Source organism: Lampris incognitus, chromosome 2 (assembly GCF_029633865.1).
Source record: "Lampris incognitus isolate fLamInc1 chromosome 2, fLamInc1.hap2, whole genome shotgun sequence".
Classification (NCBI taxonomy): Eukaryota; Metazoa; Chordata; class Actinopteri; order Lampriformes; family Lampridae; genus Lampris; species Lampris incognitus.
In genome coordinates this window covers 31186555-31206856 of record NC_079212.1, presented here as the reverse complement: position 1 = coordinate 31206856, position 20302 = coordinate 31186555, and the positions used below count along the sequence as shown (strand labels likewise).

The 20302-nt window shown below is 43.5% G+C and overlaps 1 protein-coding gene across 1 annotated transcript in view; it reads left to right on the top strand.

Annotated features, from left to right (window-relative positions):
* The window catches only part of acot7 (acyl-CoA thioesterase 7), a 103731-nt gene that overhangs the window by 34527 nt on the left and 48902 nt on the right, over positions 1–20302 (top strand). The gene's annotated exons all lie outside the window — the stretch shown is intronic.

Genomic DNA, 20302 nt, shown 5'->3' with positions numbered 1-20302 from the left:
TGTTACAGAGATTAAGAAAGCTGATTGTCGTGGCATTGCAGAGGATGTGCATTTTTTTTAATTAAGCTTTTATTGAGTTTCTTTAAGGAACATAAATACATGATAAAATACAAAAGGCAAAAAAACAAGAACCCTCCCCCCCAAAAAAAACAAACATAAACAAGAACTAAAATAACAATGAATTAACAAAAGCACAGCGTCCTCTCTGCAGCATTTGAGACATTAATGATTGTACAGTCCGTCAGCACAGAGGATGTGCATTTTATAGTGTACAGTGTGTGAGGGAGTCAGGGGTGGCCGTTGCATTTAAAACGTGCTAACACAGACGGACATAATTCTATTTTTCACAAAGAAGTGGTGTGAGCCATTTTTACGATCCTGGTTTTTATCTACCCTTCATCAGTGCAACAGTTAGAGCCACTGCAGAAGTCCACTGTTCTACATTTGTCCTGAATAGTATGACATTGGAATCCATTGTAGGAATCCCCCATTCTGAGCTAGTACTGCATTGATAACCAGGCTAGTACTCCGCCATCCCACCTTAAGCCTGGCCCACACTATAAGATTTTTCAAATTTTAAAAGAGGCTGAAAGTGTGAGAGACCCCACACATAATGACATAATGATAAATTTCCGTTTTTGGTCTTCTGGTGTGTGGAGAGCACGCACACTTAATGATTTGGCCAAAACAGCACACCACACACTTACAGATCCCATTCACAATCAACAATGATCAACCACAGTCCAAACTCCCAAAACCGGAAATCTCACAAATTTCTCATGATCAAACATGACTTTCGCAGATGGCGCAAGGGCTGTTGTTGTTTTTTATTACTTCTACCACTTCAGTCAGCTTGGCTTCCAATCGGCTCTCAGTCTTTCTCATATGACAGTCCACAGACTGCGTCCTCTGCGTTCCTCGGGGCTCCCCCCAAACACTACAGTATATCACATCGGATCGTAAATATTCAACATGTTTAATATTTGTGATTTGAAATCAGTGCGGCCACGATGGGCTTCTGAGCAGTTCGGGGGAAGTAAAATATGCTCTTAACAAACCTCCCACCACAGAAGAATCTGGCAAGATAATCTTTAGAACCATCAAAAAATCAGACTAGTCCAAAAATTGGGGAACCCAAAACTGACTAAATTATCTTGTAGTGTGAGCTAACCTTTAGCACTATGTCACTGTGCCTAGCCCTTTGCTAGTCCAAGGACAAAAAAAATGCTTTACATGAAACAATTACATCGTGTTACTGTATGGTTGGCAGGTGGTAGGAATAGCTCGCAATGTACACTCAAGGATTCATTCACCTCAGCTTTTAAATTGAAGAGTTTGTGCCTTAATTTTTTTAATTTTCTGTCTTTATATTCTGTTTTTAGATTTTATTTACAGAGTTGTGGTGTGTCTTTTTGGTTTATTTGCTGTTTTACTTGGGCAGCACGATGGCCCAGTGGTTAGCACTGTTGCCTCACAGCAAGAAGGTCCTGGGTTCGAACCCCAGCTGTCCCAGGTCCTTTCTGTGTGGAGTTTGCATGTTCTCCCCGTGTCTCTGTGGGTTTTCTCCGGGTGCTCCGGTTTCCTCCCACCATCAAAAAGATGTGCATGTTAGGGTTAATACTCCTGTCTGTGCCCCTGAGCAAGGCAATGGAAAGAAGAACTGGAGTTGGTTCCCGGGTGCTGCAGCTGCCCACTGTTCCTATACAATAGGATGGGTTAAATGCAGAAAACAAATTCATTGTAAGAATACACTGTCAAAGTGGCTTTCATATTTTCCTTTGTGAATATTTGTGTATTCACTTCTCTCTCCTGGTCTTATGATCGTCTTCATGCTGCTGCAATGACCCGATTTACCCAAAGGGGTCATTATAAATTTCAACTGATCTGATCTCCCATTTATTTGCACTACGGTAGCTGCTGCAGTCTATAATTTTTCCTGAATGTTGCAAAGTAGAAAAGAATAAGTACATTTCAACAGAAAATGTGATGTTAGTAATTTGCTCCCCAGGTCCCTGCATCCTTTGTCAGATGAAAAGGGAACAAAATGTGTTATCTTATTTTTATATAACAAGGAAACTACATCAGAGCAGAGACGTACATGTATGTGCGAGTGCCAGAGGACTATTCAGGCTGACAAATTCCTACCATACCAGTGAATCTGAATCAAATCAGAGGTAGATTTTCCCAAGGCTCTCAAGTCAGCACAATCTCAATATCCATGGCTAATTTGAGATTCATTCACACATTCAAATGCAATCAATTTGACAAAAATCCCCATAGTATTTGCATATTCTTTGTACGAGAACCTGTTATTCAACCATATCTCCAATGCATGGCCTCTCTACTGGCAACAGCTGCTGACAAGCCCTACCGGAGTATTGCATTTCAGAACTTGCCTGTTTCATTTTGTCCCAGATACTCGATGTCTTCTCTGACGCTCTCGTTGATGTGAAATATTGAGAGCACATGAACAACGATCAGGCTAGCTGATCAGTAGTCCAAGCATAGAAGGGCAGAGTGGCCCATTCCTGGCCTGTCTAACATAACATGGCAGTCCTGCAAAGGGGAAGATGAAAGAGAGAAGGCACCTGCTGCAGGGAAGTGATAGAATGTGGTGGGAAGAGAAACAGGGAGGGTAGAGGGGTGACTAACAAGAGGGCAGAGAGAGACGGAGAGAGACACAGAGACAGACAGGGAGAGAGTATGAGGAAGAGAAACAGTTACTGACAGGCAAGAAGAAAGGGAGAAGGAATGAGAGAGAGTGAGGTGGGTGTGCACGAAAAGGTTCAGAGGGGAGAAAGTCAAAGGAGACACCTGCCCGTTCTGCTGGAGTAAATTACTTCTTTAAGAAGTGATCGATTTCAGGAACACCCCTGCTACCGCGATATGCCACATCTTGTCAGGCACTCATACAATGAGCTATGTACCTCCCTTCACCCACACACAACCCCTCACACACACACACACACACACAAATCACCACCAATTATGCCTATGGGCCCTTGCGTATTAATAATTGACCAGGTTCCTGCCAGTTCTATAGTAGCCCCGGTCTGTATTGAACTGATAATATGGCACAAAGTGTGCTGGCATAGTGCTGAAAAGGAGGAAATGCAGTTGAATTTAATCACAAGTGGTATATCCTTGAGATAGAAAGACCAATGTTCTTGCATTTGGTACTTTGCTTTTAATTTTTTTCTTGATTGACTAGACCAGGAAGAAAGATAAATAAAAAATGGATAAAGTTTTCACTTGTTGCCAAATTTTGTCATGCCTATTGAACTAGGGAAGCATGTTTGTATATGAAAAATATGTGGCTGTGTTTTATAGGGTTGTACTAACTTCTCTGTGTGTGTGTGTGTGTGTGTGTGTGTTTGAGAGAGAGAGAGTACATATTGTGTAAATGAACTTGTAAATTACTTCTTGGATAGGATAAATTGTAATTATTTTTCATCAAAATTGTCTCACTATCATCGAAACTAAGGCAGCATATCTAGACAAGCACAAAAGCTGCAGAAAAGTCAAACCACAAAATCGAAGCTAAACTATAACAATGTCACAAAACCGAGCACAAAGTAAAAGCTGTGTTATCCCCAAAAGACGATATACCAACATCAAACCAGCAGCCTGAAATGTAAAATCAATTTTAGTCTTGACATTCAAAGCAGAGAAACCTCTACTACACAAAATATATTTAGCAAGATTTTTAATTTACACTATGCTAACCAAAAGAGGCCAGGTCTTGCAGTTTTAAATTATTTTTCAATGTGCATGTGGGTGCATTCTGCCTTTCTCACAAAATCTAACACTTTTTCATTCTCACTCTCTTTCTCTTACGGTCACTCAGAATTTCTCTTTTCATTCTTCGTTATCTGGCGTCTCTGAAGCCACCTTTATTCCCGATCAGAAATCACGGTATGGGGGCACTCGGGTGTCACGGTGAACTACTGTGCCAGTGTCCTAATGCTGAGGATCACGGTTTAGCCAGCAGGAAACTTCAATCTTCACAATTTAAGCAGAGAAAACTCTTTATTACATGAAATAAATTTAACAGTATTTTTAATTGATTCTCTCCGCTAACTAAAAGAGACAAGCTCTTGAAGCTCTAAATTATTTCAATGTGTTGCATGAGGAGAACCGGTTTGTTCCTAATCCAATTCAAGATAAGGATTGGATATCTGAAATACATCTAGTAGCCATGAAAAGGTATTTCCAGTTCCTGCTTTTGAAACAAAATCAGGATGCAGGCTTAGAATTGCCCTGTAGATAATAATATAGCAGTCAATAAATCTACTGTTTGATAGAAAGGTCGGTGCCTGGTTGCATAAACTAGCTTAAGTTTCAAACTTAATTTTGTCCCTTATGCAAAATATTTCCCTAGGGGCGTCTGGGTAGTGTAGCTGTTGCATACCAACATGGGGACCGCCGGTTCGAATCCCCGTGTTACCTCTGGCTTGGTTGGGCATCCCTATAGACACAATTGGCCGTGTCTACGGGTGGGAAGCCGGATGTGGGTATGTGTCCTGGTCACTGCACTAGCACCTCCTCTGGTCGGTCAGTGCGCCTGTTCAGGGGGGAGAGGGAACTAGGGAGAATAGTATGATCCTCCCATGTGCTATGTCCCCCTGACGAAACTCCTCACTGTCAGGTGAAAAGAAGAGGCTGGTGTCTCCTCATGTATTGGAGGAGGCATGTGGTAGTCTGTAGCCCTCCCTGGATCGGCAGAGGGGGTTAATTGGCCGGATACATTTGGGGACAAAAAATCCAAAAACAAAAAAAATTCCCTAAGCTCAGGGGTTCATTTAGCAGCATTGCATAAAGCCTCTTAAGTCGTCTTCTTGCCCAAGTGTTTAGACTAAGGCTTTCATGGTAGTTATTGCCATAATACAGCACATGGGCACTTCAGTTAAGTCAAGTCAATTTTATTTGTATAGGCCAATATTACAGATTACAAATTTGCTTCAAGGGGCTTTACAGCAATAAAATATCCTGTCCTTAGACCCTTGTTTCGGATAAGGAACAACTCCCTAAAAAAAAAGTTACCATGGTTATGCTTCACTCACATCATTATCATTCAAGGTTACTTGACAGCATGATTGTCAGTGTTAGCTATTTCCAGTCTGCTTGATGAGGGGTCCCCTGCTGGGCGGACCACCGAAACCATGGTCGACTACCCCTTACCTGACTCGGAAGAGCTCGCGTCACCACCTATTACCGCCCACCACTCACTCCACCCTGGCTGTCGGTCTCGCAGCCTTGCTATCTCCCTAACCACTTATCAAACCCCTGCCAATCCGAACCTCCTAAAAGAGGCCGCGACAGACGGGAACTAACCATGGCCTGGACATTATGCTTTTTTCCCCAATATCTAATTTCGATGGCTACCACCGGACATGTGTGAATATCCCCATGCATTAAATTTCCACCCACGATGCCTCACTAATGCCCCAGGTCGAACCAGGCTTTGGTGGATCGGTGTCTGTGTGCAGCCTGTGTCCACCAAAGCCTGATATATAACCCCTTGCATACGTACCGGTATGCTATACCTCCCATCTGGGCAGGACGAGGGGGCTGATGGGCCAAGAACTCGGACCACCTGGCTCACCTATATCAGTGGACACTCCTTCTGCCAGTGGCCTGGCTTCCCACACCACCAGCACTCCTGGCCTGATGTTTGAGAAGCCCCCTGTGGGTCGGAGAGGGCAAAGGCGGGAGCTGGGCCCTGTGGATTTGAGAAGAGGGGGGGTTACATCGGGGAAGGGGTGTGGGGAGTATGGGCTGCTGTTACAGAAAAAAAAAGTTTAAAACTATAATCTAATTTTTAGGATTTTGCATGTACCTATGAAAATGCTGGTGAAGAAAAATTATTAATGCAAGGCTAACAAGTAAAAAGTATGAATGATTGGCATCGGAGAAAGTACATTTCCCCTCTTTTGGGTAGAGCTGACCCAGTAATCTTCCAGAGACATCCAGGTAGATTATCCATAAACCGAGCTAAGCTAGGCTAGCTCATCATTCAAGGTACCTTCAAACTGCACATGCAGACATAAAAAAATATCCACAAGTTTGTCTGACTCTGTGTAATAGGACACAAAGAAAAAACCCCTGAAACTGAACTATCCCTCTGATTAGAAATAATGTTAAATGTGTTTTGCGTAATGATATTTTTTCTCTGTTTTGAATAGTAAAGATAAAAAAGCATGTATCAGGCTGCTGGTTGAACCACGCACCTCTGTGTCTTGGATGTTGGCATATTAGTTCACTGCACCACCCAAGCACACCCATACTGTGATTTTTGATGGGGTATGAAGAGAGCTTCAGAGAGAAGGCAGATAATGGGGGGATGAAAAGAGAAATGTTGAGGTACAATGAGAGAGAAAATGAGAATGGGAAAGTGGTAGATGTTGTGAGACGGGCAGAATGGCAGGAATATTGAGGAAAGTGGGCTGGTACGAATAAGAGGCAGACTTGTAATGGCTGACTTTTTAATTTGGAGAGCCCACTGAGAAATCGGTCCAATTAGGAATTAAATGGGATACAAACATGTGGGTCATTTTGAATGCAGTTTGTGGCCTGCCTCTCTCTCTCTCTCTCTCTCTCTCTCTCTCTCTCTCTCTCTCTCTCTCTCTCTCTCTCTCTCTCTCTCTCTCTCTCTCTCTCTCTCTCTCTCTCTCTCTCTCTCTCTCTCTCCCTCTCTCTCTCTTTCTCTGTGCATGCTGGGGCTCATTAAGCAGATTTTCATGTTCTCTGCTGCTGTTTCCATCACTTGCTCTGTTTATATAACCTAGCCAGGTCAGGCAACCAGGATGCTCACTCCCTCTCTCTCTTTCTGCCCCCTCCGTCCTTTTCGCTCCCTCTTTGCCTCTACTCTCTTGACTGAATTCATATAATAGCATCTCATAACAATAATACAGCCAATTAATTACTGTATGTTACCCCTGCTGTTGTGCAGAAAAATGGCTTACTTAGTTTAAGCCTTAGGAGGCTTTCGCTACATGTACATGCATAAATATTCAGGCTGAGTGAGACACATGTGAACACATAGATGTAAACACATAGCCATGCCCGCAAACCAGCTCCTCTGTTTGTTTCTCCCCCGCTTTCTTTCTGTATGTGAAATATTGTTCCTCTAATTCTCATGAATTATTCTATTGTCTAATACTGACTGAATGACAATAATGAAAAAAAAGGCGTAACGTGACGCCATATCCATCCACTCGCCGATTAACGGCTTCATCATTGAAGCGCGCTTTATTACCAGCTTAATACAGTGGCAGGATGTTGACATTTCTATAGGATCTACATCTGCATTGTTTGGGTGTGTGTGTGTGTGTTTGTGCTTGGCAAGTACTTAAGTAAATAAAACATTCATACACCACTTGGCCGATGGTCAAGAAAAAGGCAAATAGGCTGTACACTGTGTCCAGCTTGACCCTGTTAAATACGTTAATTTCTTAGGAATCCCAAACGTAGTGGCTAAAAAGCCTGAGTAAGCATACTTTCCCCTCAAATACAGGACTTGTTTTGCAGGGGAAACCATTAAACTACTCCCATATTACTGTGTAGTGAATGTGGTACATGATTAGAGAAGCAGAACATGTGCACTCTTCAAAGCCTACCACAACATCCAACATCTCTTTTCTCATTCTCCTCCTCTCTCGCTTTTCGTCTTTCTTCTTTTGCTTCTTTTTTGCTTGGCCATCCCTCGCTGCCCGCATGTCCTCATTATCTCACGCCCTCTTTTCTTCTCTACTTATTTCTCTATTCCTGCCTTTACCGTCCCCTCATGTTCTAAGGAAGCATTCCACCTGTTTCCATGGAAACAGCAGTTGATTGCCACAGGTTGAGAACACCACTGCAGTCTGATTTAGATAAATTGACCAAAAATGAAAACGCAATGGTTGGTTTTCTAGTTTGACATGCACCTTTGTATCTGTTGGGGTCAATCGCTCAACTCTTGAGCTTAATCCAGTCTGTAGAGTAATAGCACATTTGATTTTGTGTGCATGTGTGCTTTTGGGTGCTTGCATGCATCCCTGTTTATGTGTAATAATAAATCTATTGATCCTCAAAAGAACCCCCCCCCCCCCACCACCTCTACACGAGTTGGTCAACACATAGGGTTTGCTACCAACAGTGGCCCTAGTGCTGGTAGGGGTTCAATATTGGATGCTTGAATCAAGGCCCTGCTATTGTAGGGGTGTGTGTGTGTGTATATATATATATACACACACTACTCCTTTCTGCTGCTCCCGTTAGGGGTCACCACAGCGGATCATCCGTTTCCATTTCTTCCTGTCTTCTGCGTCTTCTTCTGTCACACCAGCCACCTGCATGTCTTCCCTGACCACATCCATAAACCTCCTCTTTGGCCTTCCTCTTTTCCTCTTCCCTGGCAGCTCCTTATTCAGCATCCTTCTCCCAATATACCCAGCATCTCTCCTCCACACATGTCCAAGCCATCTCAATCTTGCCTCTCTTGCTTTGTCTCCAAACCATCCAACTTGAACGGTCCCTCTAATATAATCATTCATAATCCTGTCCTTCTTCATCACTCCCAGAGAAAATCTTAGCATGTTCAACTCTGCCACCTCCAGCTCTGCCTCCTGTGTTTTTGTCAGTGCCACTGTCTCCAAACCTTATAAAATAGCTGGTCTCACAACCATCTTGTAAACCTTCCCTTTAACTCTTGCTGGTACCCTTCTGTTGCAAATCACTCCTGACACTCTTCTCCAACCACTCCACCCTGCCTGCACTGTCTTCTTCACCTCTCTTCTTCACTCCCCGTTACTTTGGACAGTTGACCCCAAGTATTTAAACTCATACGCCTTCATCACCTCCACTCCTTGCATCCAAACCATTCCACTGTCCTCCCTCTCATTCACGCATAGGTATTCCATCTTGCTCCTACTGACTTTCATTCCTCTTCTCTCCAGTGCATACCTCCACCTTTCCAGCTTCTCCTCAAACTACACCCTACTCTCACTACAGATCACAATGTCTATATATATACGTGTGTATATACACTCACCGGCCACTTTATTAGGCACACCTGTCCAACTGCTCGTTAATGCAAATTTCTAATCAGCCAATCACATGGCAGCAACTCAATGCATTTAGGCATGTAGACATGGTCAAGACGATCTGCTGCAGTTCAAACTGAGCATCAGAATGGGGAAGAAAGGTGATTTAAGTGACTTTGAACGTGGCATGGTTGTTGGTGCCAGACGGGCTGGTCTGAGTATTTCAGAAACTGCTGATCTACTGGGATTTTCACGCACAACCATCTCTAGGGTTTACAGAGAATGGTCCGAAAAAGAGAAAATATCCAGTGAGCGGCAGTTCTGTGGGCGAAAATGCCTTGTTGATGCCAGAGGTCAGAGGAGAATGGCCAGACTGGTTCGAGCTGATAGAAAGGCAACAGTAACTATAATAACCACTCATTACAACCGAGGTATGCAGAAGAGCATCTCTGAACGCACAACACGTCGAACCTTGAGGCAGATGGGCTACAGCAGCAGAAGACCACACCGGGTGCCACGCCTGTCAGCTAAGAACAGGAAACTGAGGCTACAATTCGCACAGGCTCACCAAAATTGGACAATAGAAGATTGGAAAAACGTTGCCTGGTCTGATGAGTCTCGATTTCTGCTGCGACATTCGGATGGTAGGGTCAGAATTTGGTGTCAACAACATGAAAGCATGGATCCATCCTGCCTTGTATCAACGGTTCAGGCTGGTGGTGGTGGTGTAATGGTGTGGGGGATATTTTCTTGGCACACTTTGGGCCCCTTAGTACCAATTGAGCATCGTGTCAACGCCACAGCCTTCCTGAGTATTGTTGCTGACCATGTCCATCCCTTTATGACCACAGTGTTCCCATCTTCTGATGGCTACTTCCAGCAGGATAACGCGCCATGTCATAAAGCTCGAATCATCTCAGACTGGTTTCTTGAACATGTCAATGAGTTCACTGTACTCAAATGGCCTCCACAGTCACCAGATCTCAATCCAATAGAGCACCTTTGGGATGTGGTGGACCGGGAGATTCGCATCATGGATGTGCAGCCGACAAATCTGCAGCAACTGCGTGATGCTATCATGTCAATATGGACCAAACTCTCTGAGGAATGTTTCCAGTACCTTGTTGAATCTATGCCACGAAGGATTAAGTCAGTTCTGAAGGCAAAAGGGGGTCCAACCCGGTACTAGCAAGGTGTACCTAATAAAGTGGCCAGTGAGTGTATATGTATATATGTCACTTTTCTGTGTACATCATGTGCATAATGGAGAGGAGAGAACATGAATGTGTGCATACACAGAGTATTAGCATGTGAGGGTAGTTGGTGTGAGAACTACGAGGTGTGTGTGTTTATTTTGAGTGAGAATGCAGGGTTTGTGAGATTGTATGTTTTTGCGGCAATGATTATGCTTGTTAGTGCTTTTTTTATGTTTTGTTTCTTTGAGTTAGATTGTAGGATGTTTTGTGTTAGAGTACCAAAAAATTGTTTACGTTAGAATGCAGCTGTGCGTATGAGAAACAGCTTTTTGAACCAGGTTGTTGCTCTGTACAGGAACTCATTCATCACTGTGGCTCTATATCGTCTGTCCTCTGCTCTGATCTATGCTCAGCTGGACTATAAACATGTCACTTCCAGAGATAGAGGAACTCAGGGAGACAGGGATATGCCCACTGGAGCTTGTGTGATCGACCTTTGTGAGGAGTTACGAGTGTGTGTGTGTGTGTGTGTGTGTGTGTGTGTGTGTGTGTGTGTGTGTGTGTGTGTGTGTGTGTGTGTGTGTGTGTGTGTGTGTGTGTGTGTGTGTGTGTGTGTGTGTGTGTGTGTGTGCGTGCATGCGTGTGTGTGTGTGTGTATGTGTGTGTATGTGTGTGTACAGCTGTTCATGTTTATGTGTGAATACTAGAGTCTGCTTACACACACCCCAGTATTGTCTGCCATGCTCACTGTAACTCTAGATGTGTGCTGGCAAGATATGAAAATACCATCCATCCATTTTCTTTACCCACTAACTCCTTTTCAGGGTCACTGAGGGGTTGTGTGGGAGGGATAGCAACTGTCCACTCTGTTGGTAATTTAGAGTCTCTAGCTCTCCTGACATACATGTCTTTGAACTGTGGGAGAGAAGATTTATTATATAAATAAAGTTTTTTATTATTATTATGGCCATGTATGTCAGTGTGGGCTATCAACCTGTTTTATGAGCATCCAATGCTGGGCTAACACCAAAATATGCCGTCAACGATTTGAATTTGAGTTGATGTGAGTTTGAGACTTTAATTTGTCTTCATACAAGGAATTACACAGGCCTATAATTCTAGGAGTGTCTCTGGGATGCTAAAGGTGCCAACAAGAGTAATGAGTTGTCTCTACTTGAAAAATTATTCACACAATGATTTTTTTTTCAACATTCAAACAGGTATCCACAAATCTCTGTGACATGCAATATTCTGGTCATCGTCCTATCATAATTTTCATCATAATTGTTATCATAATTGGGTGCAGGCTGAGGAGAGCCTGGACAGGTGGAGGTATGCACTGGAGAGAAGAGGAATGAAAGTCAGTAGAAGCAAGACGGAATACCTATGTGTGAATGAGAGAGAGGACAGTGGAATGGTCAGGATGCAAGGAGTGGAGCTGACGAAGGCATATGAGTTTAAATACTTGGGGTCAGCTGTCGAAAGTAACGGGAAGTGCAGGAGAGAGGTGAAGAAGAGAGTGCAGGCAGGGTGGAGTGGGTGGAGAAGAGTGTCAGGAGTGATTTGCAACAGAAGGGTACCAGCAAGAGTTAAAGGGAAGGTTTACAAGATGGTTGTGAGACCGGCTATGTTGTATGGTTTGGAGACAGTGGCACTGGTGAAAAGACAGGAGGCGGAGCTGGAGGTGGCAGAGTTGAAGATGCTAAGATTTTCATTGAGAGTGATGAAGAAGGACAGGATTATTAATGATTATATTAGGGGGACCGCTGAAGTTGGACGGTTTGGAGACAAAGCAAGAGAGGCAAGATTGAGATGGCTTGGACATGTGTGGAGGAGAGATGCTGGGCATATTGGGAGAAGGATGCTGAATAAGGAGCTGCCAGGTGAGAGGAAAAGAGGAAGGCCAGAAGGAGGCTTATGAATGTGGTGAGGGAAGACATGCAGGTGGCTGGTGTGACAGAAGAAGATGCAGAAGACAGGAAAAAGTAGAAACGGATGATCCGCGGTGGCGACCCCTAACGGGAGCAGCTGAAAGTAGTAGCAGTAGTAGTAGTAGTAGTAGTAGTGGTGGTGGTGGTGGTGGTGGTTTTGTGTGACTACGTTTAAAAAGTGGCTGTTTTGACATCGGTTCCATGAACAGCTGATGACGTAATAGAAAACTGTTCATGCCAATTCATTTTGAAAGAGCAACAGCCAATGGGGAAACTCCAGCTGGGCCATCCAACCAATGGGGAAACGCCATCACTCAGTCAGGCATTCCCTCACTCACGGACAACTGCACGTGTAGGGCTGGCCCTGCTGTTATGGTCCAGCCAAAAAGAAGAGGTCCGACATAAAAGTGGACGCACAACGAACATGTGATAACAACAACAACAACAATAATAATAATAATAATAATAATAATACCAGATAGGTGAATCAGTTCATCTGGACAACGTTTATTGAGAGAGAAATGTTTTGTCACTCATCTAAGTGACCTAAACTGACTGCAGGTATGCCCACCCTTATCAATCAATCAATCAATCAATCAATCAATCAGTCAATCAATCGATTTATAAACAATACATTGGCATAAAAACCAAACAACGTCCGATTTCATATGCAAATTGTCATGACCATTAATTAGAGTTACAATGGCCATGTGTACTGTTCACAGGATTATTGAGCATGCATCAAGACAATAATAAAAATAAACTTTATTTGTATAGCATCTTTCAAAACAGTTACAAAGTGCTTTGCAATTAAAAACAAAACATTTAAGGCACAGAGATAAAACAAACTAAAAGCCATAAAACAAACACACTATAAAACACAGTATATGATAACAATATATGAAACTATGCACTCGTAGCTGTCCAACGGAGGCATCGAAAATGGCATCAGTGTAAATGTAATTTGTCCTACTTTTCATCTTATTATTCATGAGAATGAATTTCATAATATGCAAGAATTGTTTAATAATTACAAAACATTTAAGGGGTCCCTTGCAAAAACAGATATCTCCATTTGTATTCATTATCCTAAATCATGTTTGTTTATATACTATGTGCATTCCAGCGAGTATCAGTCAAACAAGTGTTTGTTTGTTTATTCATTGTAAGGATGGCTCTCATCGGTCTTTGCAAATGAACTCTTCGTATATGATACGTGGTAATATTTGGATTCATTTTACACAATGGTATCAGTTTCACACCATTTCTTGCCTTTCATCCTTCCGCTATTGGAGTCAAAGTTTCTCATTTCCTTGGTTTATGTTAGTATGTACGCAGGGGTCAGAGTTTCCGTGGGGGACCGCACAACCCCCCCCGTCAAGTTTGTTTTTTGATAAATCCCAGTTTGCTTAGAAAGTGGCATACGCCTTCTGTTGTGTGTACGCAATGTTTATAGGTGAGGCCTGTGTGACTTTTATGATTGTCTATGAAAAGATGAGGTGCAGCACACTTTACAATTGAGATTTGCAGATTTCTAGTTTTTCTCATCTTCCAGGCACACACACCGATGACCAGCTCATACTAAAGGAGCATATGAAGATGTGTCCTCATTCCAGTAATAAAAATCAAACTGATTCCATGTAATTGTGACTCTGCTCTGTTTCCCTGCCAGTCTGTATGGAGCTTATAACTTTACAGGAACCATGACAGTGCTCGCTTTCCATTTGCAGGACTTTGGTCAGTGCACAGTAATGTTTTTTTTGGCAAAACAAAAGACATGTTTATGCAGGCCCTGTGCCTAGCTTGCGACAGCTGGAAACAGTAAAACTGCAGACAAATAAACCAATCCAAACAAAAAAAGAAAGAAAAAGTGGCTTAAAGGACCTTCTAACAGGGTGGGCAGGGGTAATGTTAATAGTAGCTGTTTCTATGGTAACAGCTCATTAAGAGGCAGTTTGAAATGTTTGTTGATCCTATTTGTGATCAAAGCACTCGGTCAGCGTAATGAGGAGAGACAGGAAGAGAGGGAGACCGGACCGGACTGGCGGGTGGGTAGGGTGAGGTCAAAAAGAGGGGAAGAGAGAGGGAGGAGGGCATCAGAAGTTGCCAGTGAGAGTTAGGGTGATACACGGAGATCACGTATGAGAGGAGAAGGATGCTTTGATTTCCTTACCTTTTGGTGTTTCCTGTTTCTGCCACGCACGCACACACACACACACACACACACACTCACTCTGTCTCTGTCTCTGTCTCTCTCTGTCTCTCTCTGTCTCTCTCTCTCTCTCTCTCTCTCTCTCTCTCTCGCTCTCTTCTCGTTAACTCACTCCCTTGCTCACCTATGCATGTGTTATGCATAGTGTGTCGTCTCCATGCTGGTTCTAATTATATAAGAGCTTGGCATCGCTAACCAAAGCTAATGGGAGAAGAACACTGCTCCAAAGATTCTCTTTATCGTTCTAACCCCCGTTGCCGATGGAGACCATTGTGCGAGAAGATTTGGGCCAATCGTCACAAGGAATCTGATCATGGCGGTATTATGCCCCATGGCAAACTGGGCTCCACTCGGGACTGGGTTACTAATTGCCTTTTCTTTCACCATTTTGGAGTGAGCTTTCCACTTCACACACGCACACACACCCTTCCCTCCACCCCTCCGCCCCCTCCACCCCCCTTCCCTCACTTTACGTTCCTGCCCTACAGCAAATGGAGAGTCACAGCGCGCCATGTCTCTCTGTGAATGTGTAACGGCAGGCCCAGGGCTGTCTTGACCTCAGCTCGTCCTCATTTGCAGTCTCACATTGAGCTGTACTTCAACCCATTACATCTGCTGTTCAAGGAGAAGGGGTTTTGCAGGGGGGCCTTTTTTGCAAGAGTCGCATTAATGTTTTCCACTGATGGTGGTGATTAAACAAGACAAGCATCTTTGATATTATTCAAGGGCAGCTTGGCCCTCTGCGGCAGTTGCCTAGATGTCCGGTCTCTGGTTACAAATGAATGTGCTAGATGAATTGTCTCTCTTGTCGGCACATAGGCAGTAATTCTTGTGTATTTTTAAATGTGAGAAATGTACAGTGTATGTTACTGTATATTATTTTCCTTCGCTATACTACCCCGGCCTGTATATACAATTTTTTTTATATTTTATATTATCTAACATTTGTATGTATTTCTATACTACTACTACTTTTGGCTGCTCCTGTCAGGGGGTCGCCACAGCAGATCATCCGTTTCCATCTCTTCTGTCCTCTGCATCTTCCTCTGTCACACCAGCCGCCTGCATGTCCTCCCTCACCACATCCATAAACATCCTCTTTGGCCTTCCTCTTTTCCTCTTGAGCAGTCCCTCTAATATAATAATTCCTAATCCTGTCCTTCTTCGTCTCTCCCAATGAAAATAATAGCATCTTCAACTCTGCCACCTCCAGCCCCGCCTCCTTTCTTTTTGTCAGTGCCACTGTCTCCAAACCATTTGCATGTATTTCTATATGCTTCCAAAATCATAAATACATAGTGTATAACCCTTTGTAATTTTGTGTCATTTCCATTTGTCCGGCGTGAGCAGCCAGGCAAGTCCCCCAAATAACCCCTGTGATGGAAAAAAACAAACTTAAAAAGCAAAAATTTATTCAGATTCTGGTTGTAATTCTGATACTTGACATTTTGAACTTTGTGTTTTTATTGCCCGAGACATTGTACGATTTTAACATATGTCCTTTGGCCCCTAAATGGTTTGTTACTGTTAATGGCTTATTTGGTTTATCACTTTCCTGACAGAGCTGACCTGCACAACCAACAGTAAATATTGCAAATGTCCTCAACTCAAGCTTTTACTTCTTGCAATTTCTCTAATTTTAGGCCACAGAGAGTCTCTGAGGGAGTGTAAAAAGAAATCAAATAAAGAAGAATCAACCAGAGTGATTACCCTACTTAACCCATACTATTTGCCCCCCGACCTGTTTTATCCAATTAGATCTCTCATAACAGTAGGGAGCCCGAGAAAAAGACGATGGGAGTCCGCTATCCTCGAAGCTCCACTTTGGTGCCATGCGTTAGAAATCCACTGCTAGGACACAATGTAACCATGTCCTCCATACAATAAAGAATGTTCTTTTATTTCTGAGTTAGAGTTCAGGTGCTGTTGTACGAGTCGCTACTTTCAAGTGCTCCGGTCTAGACACTGAGCACATTTGCAGGCTTTTTATGACATTCCATAGGGGGGACAGCAGGTCGGACTCAGAGTTAGAGCAGGTTGTCTGGGAACCTCAGAATTGCATCTCTGCTCTTCGCAGATGATGCAGTTTTGTTGGCTTCATCAGAACGCGACCTCCAGCGCACACTGGGGTGGTTTGCAGCTGAGTGTGAAATGGCCGGGATGAGTCTGCACCTCCAAGTCTGAGGCCATGGTTCTTTACCAGAAAATGGTGGATTGCTCCCTCCGGGTTGGGGATGAGTTGTTGCCTCAAATGAAGGAGTTCAAGTATCTCGGGGTCTTGTTCACGAGTGAGGGTAGGATGGAGTGGGAGATTAACAGCCAGATTGGTGCAGCATCAGCAGAAATGCGGACGTTGTGCTGGACCGTTGTGGTAAAGATGGAGCTGAGCCAGAAGGCAAAGCTCTCAATTTACCAGTCAATCTTCGTTCCAACCCTCACCTATGGTCATGAGCTTTGGGTAGTGACCGAAAGGATGAGATTGCGGATTCAAGCAGCTGAAATGAGTTTCCTCCTTAGGGTGTCTGGGCTCAGCCTTAGAGATAGGGTGAGGAGCTTGGACATCCGGAGGGAGCTCGGAGTAGAGCTGCTGCTCCTTTGCGTCGAAAGGAGCCAGTTGAGGTGGTTCAGGCATCCGATAGGATGCCTCCTGGGTGCCTTCCTTTGGAGGTTTACCGAGCACGGCCAACTGGGAGGAGATCCCAGGGTAGACCCAGAACTTGCTGGAGGGACTACATGTTCAATCTGGCCTGGGAATGCCTTGGGATCCCCCAGGAGTAGCTGGAGGGCATTGCTGGGGAGAGGGACATCTGGAGTGCCCTACTTAGCTTGCTGCCACCGTGACCCGACCCCGGAGAAGCAGTTGATGAATGAATGAATGAATGAATGAATGAATGAATGAATGAATGAATGAATGAATGAATGAATGAATGAATGAATGAATGAATGTCTGGTAACTGGAGGGTTGCCGGTTCAATCCTCTATGCTTCCTTGCAATAATGTCGAGGTGTTCTTGAGCAAGACACCAAACCCCAAACTGCTCCCAATGAGCAGGTTGTTACCTTGCATGGTTGACACTGTCAACGTGTGTGTGTGTGTGTGTGTGTGTGTGTGTGTGTGAGGCATTCATTAATTGTAAATTGCTTTGAGTTGCTGTTGCAGCTAGAAAAATGCAATATAAATGCAGTCCATTGACCATTTACATGCTGAGCCAAGCTTTATCTCTCATTAAGATCCTTTTATTTACCTCAAAAGTCCTCTCAAAGATAATTTCTATCTCATAAGAGCCCCTGTGCCTCATTGCAGATGGGCTGAATGAAGGTAATTGAATTCATATCAGCTGATAGTCACAGTCAGAGCATGAAATGCAATAGATTGCCAAGGATAGGCCTGTTTATATCAAGCATTAATGGAAAAATTAACATAATTGGTGCTACAGTATTCTGGCCTCGAATTCAGGTCCCAAGAGAAGTCTGCTGAAAAATCTAGTGAGAAGCAATACCAGATTTCATAAAGCTGCTATTAAACAAGTTAATTGCAAAAAGGGAACGGCACATAATATTTACCTTACATGGCGAACTTAAACAGGCGATCATAGCTAAAAATCTTCTTGGACTCCATTACAGCTGTAGTAAATGTGGTATCTTGTCACTTTAAATGTTGATTGAAAAAAAAACAGAGACAAACTTATTATGTTAATGACAAAAACTAGATTATTATGGCCTAAAGTTGGGTTGTCTTTGCAGACTTTGATGCAAAGTTGTACAGTGATATCAGATGCCGCAAATAATCTACAAAGGTATTAGGATGACTGTTTTAATGAGCTTTCTCAAAAAAGAGAATTTCTTTTCATGATAAGTTAACACTCATATACAAACAATGCAAACAGAATTGCTCAATTTAGGGGCGTCCGGGTAGCATATCGGTTTATTCCGTTGCCTACCAGCATGGGGATTGCCGGTTGGAATCCCTGTGTTATCTCCGACTCGGTCGGGCATCCCTTCAGGTATAATTGGCCATGTCGACTGCAGTATAACTTTTTGAGTACCAGAAAAGTGCTATATAAGATTGATTTATTATTATTATTATTATTATTATTGTTATGTCTGGGGGTGGGAAGCTGAATGTGGGTATGTGTCCTGGTCACTGCGCTAGCACCTCCTCTGGTCAGTTGGGGCGCCTGTTCAGGGGGGAGGGGGAACTGGGAGTAATAGCGTGAGCCTCCCACGTGCTACGTCCCCCTGGTGAAATGCCTCACTATCAGGTGAAAAGAAGCGGCTGGTGACTCCACATGGATCAGAAGAAGCATGTGGTAGTCTGCAGCCCTCCCCGGATCGGCAGAGGGGGTGGAGCAGCGACCAGGACAACTCGGCAGAGTGGAGTAATTGGCCAATTACAATTGGGGAGAAAAAGGGGGAAAAAAAGAATTGCTAAATTGTTCATGTCGTTGGTCACATAGTAGAAAATATTTTATTTTGGACAGTCAGTTGAAGGTCCAAGACTGTCTTACGATATGTAACCCTGTCCCAATTAACCTTTGTGTTTAGACCACCAAGTCAAACAAGTGGTCTCTCATGTGTTTAAACTTGGCCATTAAAACTGATAGCAAGTTTCTGATAGTCTTTCTTTTCAACTTTTAAGTGTAGTGAACACACAGGTCACTTCATGTGATTTTGCATCCTTTTTTTTGTTCATTTTTTTTATGCTCTTATTCAAATGCTTATGAACCTTAACAGAAAGTGTCATTGTGGTTGCATGCACAGACATGACCATACCTGGTCTTGAATAGAAGCAGGCAGCGTTGTCTCGTACCCAGGGGAAATTTTCCATCTTAGGTGAGATCCCATCAATTTTCACATGACACAGTGGAGATGGGTGGGTGGGGGTTTCAAACTGTTTCAGAAAAAGCATTTTAACGGGCTTTAAATGAGGCAATGAAACGTTTCTGTGCCCTTGCAATTTTTTTGCTCCACATGCTTATTGTCACCTTTCTCGAATTGTGGCCTGCATTGCATTGCATTGCATTGAAAAGGGGAGAAAATGGAAGTGGGTACATCTCTAAACAGATGTAGTCGTGTTACCATCAGTGCTGGTGAGAGGTTGAGATGACACGGGCTCCCATGCAGAACAGGTTCAAGCTGAACTGTCGCATGTGTTGGCCGGGCCTCCCTTCTTATACTGCTGCACTGCCTCAATTTAGCCACACAGTCACGTATCAAAGTCTGCGGGAGATCTGTGCAAAAATGTCTGTAACATCAAACTCTCTCCGTTTGAAATCTGCAGTGGGAAGTGTGAGTAGTTGCCTTTTATCGGCTCACCAAGACACATTTAGTTTGGAAAAAGTGAAGCTGCTCTCCATTGGACTTTGTAGATGTTGGTCTCTATCGGCAGAATCAAAAGGCAGTGTTGCTCTGGCCATTTCGGATTGGAAGGAGTCCCAGGAAAATAACACTTTTTATATACTTACAAACCCAAAAGGGCAAGTGTTACTTTGAGAGGCATCCGGGAACATGCGGTGTATTATGTTTTACACCCACGTATTTGGCTGTCGTAAATACAGCCGCATGGCACAGATAGTGAGAGCATTTGAGAGCGAACCAAGCCATCACCAAGTAGACTTATTGATTTTCTGTAACACAAGGACATGCACACACACACACAATAAAAAACAGCTCAGGAGAAATAGCTTAGCTTAGCTTAGCTTAGGTTACAGCATCTAGAGAAGCTTTAATATCTAAAAGTGGACATACATGCACAAACCCCTGCACAATTGCAAACACACACACACACATACTTTCTCCAAGATAAGAAATAGATGCCTTCCTCCCTCCTGATGTCATCCTCTCTCTTCCCTCCAAGACATCGCCCAACCATCCCCCCGCCCCATATAAGATGTCCCAATTTCTGTGAGCAACCTGCAAATAACCGTCTATTTCCCTTGCA